The 4296-nt window shown below is 38.8% G+C and overlaps 1 pseudogene; it reads left to right on the top strand.

Moving 5' to 3' along the window:
- Positions 1–46: 46 nt before the first annotated feature.
- LOC116680497 (histone-lysine N-methyltransferase EHMT2-like) lies at positions 47–3991 on the top strand (annotated as a pseudogene).
- Positions 3992–4296: the final 305 nt, after the last annotated feature.

Genomic DNA, 4296 nt, shown 5'->3' with positions numbered 1-4296 from the left:
CACAGAAAACCTTGTGCCTGGTAGTTGGTCCAGTACTGTTACCGGTATGAGTACTGGTGGTACTGATGGGAACATAGAGGTGACAGCGTACAGTACATACAAAACTCATGGCTGGCAGGCAGTGGTTTTATATCAGGCCAGTGGGAAAATGAATCAATTTCCTTTCCAGAAAATGATTAGCTCTTTATGTTGTCTTTTTCATGTGAACCTGTGTTTCTTGGATACATCAGTTAATTTCTTGTCCTAATGTTCTTCTGAAGTGCTGTTGCTGTCAGCTGCTACATGAGATAAATTACTTGTTTGTTTCAGAGCCCGGCTGCAGCTCTTCAGGACACAAGAAGATGGGCTGGGGAGTGAGACCATGCAGGATATCCTCAGGGAACATTCATTTGCGAGTGAGGACAGGTTCTAATAAGAGAAATGATTGAATTCTGTGTTTTACAACATGAACTACTGAACAGAAGCTGCGCTCTGAGCTCTTTCCCCCTAATGCTTCCAAGGTATGTCGGGGAGCGGTCACTGATGCAGAGGCTGAGAAAAGGGGAATGACTCTTTCCTCTTCACCCTCGACAATAAGGTAATTAAATTGTTTACGTGATTTTCAAAGCTGCACTAGATATTGGGCATGTTGGTTCTGAGACATAATTGCATAAGTTACCACATGGCCATTCTGTGAGATGAGAGAAGAAATGATTTGATGTTTGAGAGCGTAAATATAGACACAGCAGGCAGTTACACTGGGGCGTGAGGTAAGGGGGCCCTCCATCTATGTGTTGGGCAGAGGGAAGAGTGACTAGCGAGTGATTCAGATCCACCTCAGAAGACACCTGTATTCAAAGAACTCGCGTTTAAATAAAAAAACTGCCATTTGCTATACATGCCCTTGAAATTGGCAAACCCATCTCTGTTATGGCTTTCATTTTCTTTGTAAAGTAGTCAGTAGCAATTTATAAACAAAATGATATGCTATTACATAAACTACAAAAAAAACTATAAATAAACTATCAAAACCCATTCAATGAAATACAGGGGTGCAACCTTCATCAGGGGTGAAAAAAGTTGATCATGATGCCCCAGAAGAATATTTAAAAATTAGCTTTAAAATGTGGATTTACAGTCAATTTTGGCAAACACTCACACCAAACTAATGTATTTACTTTAATAAATGTAAAGATGACATAAGTTCAGGGCACTAAAAAATAAATGAACTCACCGTTTAACGCAAATCAGTAAGTATTTTCTATTGAAAAAGGCAATTTTTGCTGAAAGGTGAAGTATTTGCCTCCCTAAAATGAATAATTCTTATTTTCGTTGGTATCTTTGTCATATACAGTTAAGTAATCATGATTGCTATGTAAATGTACAGTATATTGATGTTGTCCGATGTCAAGTCTCTATTTGACCATGTGACGAGGCGAGCTGATATACGCTAGCGATATACAGTACGGTTGCTTTTATAACTAGTAACTAGTGTGTACTGGGGCCCATCATAATTGTGTGCACTGGGCCCATTATTAATTGTGTGCACGGGGGCTTGTCGTAATACTTACGCCACTATTCAAGAGTCCAGCTATCTGCAGTTGGAATGCTCAGTTACTACTCAGATTTTTCAGTAATGAGAGGGTCTGCTAGTGTAAAGTTGCTATAAACAAGGCACAGTGTATGACGGTATAATGTCAGTGCTATATGGTCCTGTGAGATTGCAAAATGCATGTATTTGTTATTTTCTTTCATTCAAGTTTACTCTGCCTAACAGTGCCCAGCCCACATGGTCTAAGACACTACTTACATTACCTTCAGTGGCAAGAGACAACACAAGCCAATACATGGTTCTGTACACAGATGTCAACTACATTGTTTCAATAAAATTGAAGATTTAAACATACAACACTCTCAGATGTTTATGGAAAGCATTTAACATTGAGCATTGGGTGCATGTACTGTTAGGTTGGTAAGGGGTGGCACTGCAGAGTGGCTCATCCATACCCGGTCAGTGCGTGACGCACTTTCTTCTGTCAGCAACATTCTTCAGGCTTTACAGACTGTGGTTAATCTTGTGATGACAGTAGTTGATGGTAGCAGAGTGGACTAGTCTCCTTTATTCCTCAATAGTCTTTTATTCTGAAGCATCATAAAGAAAGATTTTAAAACCAATCTCTTTTATTTATTACCTTATAAAACGTATTCCCATTCAGGAAGTGGTGCTGTTATTCATAGACCATGCTAGACTTAATGACATGTCTGGTGCTCTTACTCTGTTTGACATCCAAATAAAGAGCATGTGACCTTCACTTTGAGTTTGATACACTCCCCTCAGGCCGGAGATTTGGAGTTTAAGATTAATAGGGGTAAAAACTCTTCATTCTCTTTGCAATAACTAAATAATACATTGCACATATCATTTAGATTTATTTTTTAGATATATATTGTATGTACAGGAAAACATGTTTCTACTTTGTTCGTTGTTTTCTTTTGTTTATTGTACTGTGTTTTTGACATAATGATCACGGGATGGACCGACATGTATGTTGGTTAGACTGACTGTAAGGATATGGCAATTCCGTGATCTTTTGGCATATTTCCGTATGATATTATCCTCGCTAAAGATGAACAGAGAGCGAGAGTGACTGGACTGAACAGAACTCACTCATTATCTTGTGCAGGTGGGAGACGTACACTGTATTGATGCAAGACTCTTTGGCAACATTGGGCGCTTCATCAACCATCTGTGTGAGCCCAACCTGCTGGCTGTGAGGGTGTTCACCTGCACCGGATCTACGCTTCCCTAGGATAGCCTTCTTCTCCAGCAGGCCCATCAAAGCTGGAGACCAGATAGGGTGAGTGGTACAAACAACAACCTCAGCTCTGTCTGCTGCCTTCTACAGCTGAACATAGTGAGATTTTGGAAAAATGTAATTGCGATATTTCTGCCAGATATTGTGATATGATTCATTGTGATAAATACTTTTTAAAAAATTTTTTATTTAGCTAAAGTCAATATTCACTGTGTAACAGATAAAACATGTCATGGAGCATTATAACATGAGACACCATATAGTCTATGCAAGGATGAGAATATAGTTATAAATTGCCAAGCAATATGTTTTTTCTTTTAATAAGCATGGCACATTGAATCTGTGATAACATTATACCAGCATTTATCTTATGAAATAACAGTAAACATAATAATAAAAAGTGGGAATATACAATGTTAGACCAAACGTTCAACTAAATATTGTATATTTGATTAATCGCGGCCTTCACGGTTGGCTAATCGTATTCTTTCAAATTACATTTTCAATTTGAAAGCGATAATGGTTAGCCTATTGCCTTCTTTTTCCCTTTGTCTCTCAGCAGACAACCTAAATGAACAGTTCAAGTAAAGATAATATGATGGACTGCTGTCTTTGCCTCATCAGGTTTGACTATGGCGATCACTACTGGAGGGTGAAGAGCAAGTACTTCAGCTGCCAGTGTGGTCGCTCAAGTGTCGCCACTCAGCTGGTAGCCGATGAACCCTGATCCCTCTTTCTGCTGGACACATTCTGTCGCTTTGACCTGTTTGATGTCAAAACACTGTCTTGTGAGCCAGTTAACATGTCAGAGTGATTCTTTGATTTAGTAAACACCGATGGGTTTTCTGGTTTTCACTTGATTTCCCAGTTTTCAAATTCCAACAACTAAAAGATAAACATTGTGAGAATCTGTCACCTCAGAGCACACGATCCAACTTATTTATACACTTACTAAGGTTACTTTTCTATGTGAAGAATACTGCAGCTTGCAACCAGCCAGAAATACTGTATGTGGGAGAGGGTTTAACTAGCCATTAAATAGGTAAAATAATTAAAACGGATGATTTTAACATTCTTGGAACTCCTCCTTTTAATACTGCAAAGTGGTATATTTGTGGAATAATGAAGTGAAGAAATGTTTTGGTAGTTTCATCTCTTCTATCAATGTGCTTTTTACTATGACTAATTAGCAATTAAACACATTTTTAAAACACCTTGCCATCTTGTTTTGATTAATGAATGTTAGTGTCAGTGAAAGTAGAGAGACAGCTTCTGTCACTCCCATCCAGCCACAAGAGCATTAGGCTACACTACACAATTTACACTGCTTTATTTTGGGTTTTTAGCTCCAATAGAAGAACTGATCTCCGTTTAAACAAACACGGCCAAACATCATATTCTCATCAACATTCTCGTATACTGGGCATAAAAAGGAGGCAGCATGTATACGTCATGACCAAGAAGACCCAATCAGGCGGCAAACCATTGGCGTCAGTGTCGG

Source organism: Etheostoma spectabile, unplaced genomic scaffold (assembly GCF_008692095.1).
Source record: "Etheostoma spectabile isolate EspeVRDwgs_2016 unplaced genomic scaffold, UIUC_Espe_1.0 scaffold00018479, whole genome shotgun sequence".
Taxonomy (NCBI): Eukaryota; Metazoa; Chordata; class Actinopteri; order Perciformes; family Percidae; genus Etheostoma; species Etheostoma spectabile.
Note: the sequence above shows the minus strand (reverse complement) of the source record. Positions and strands in the feature narration are given on the sequence as shown.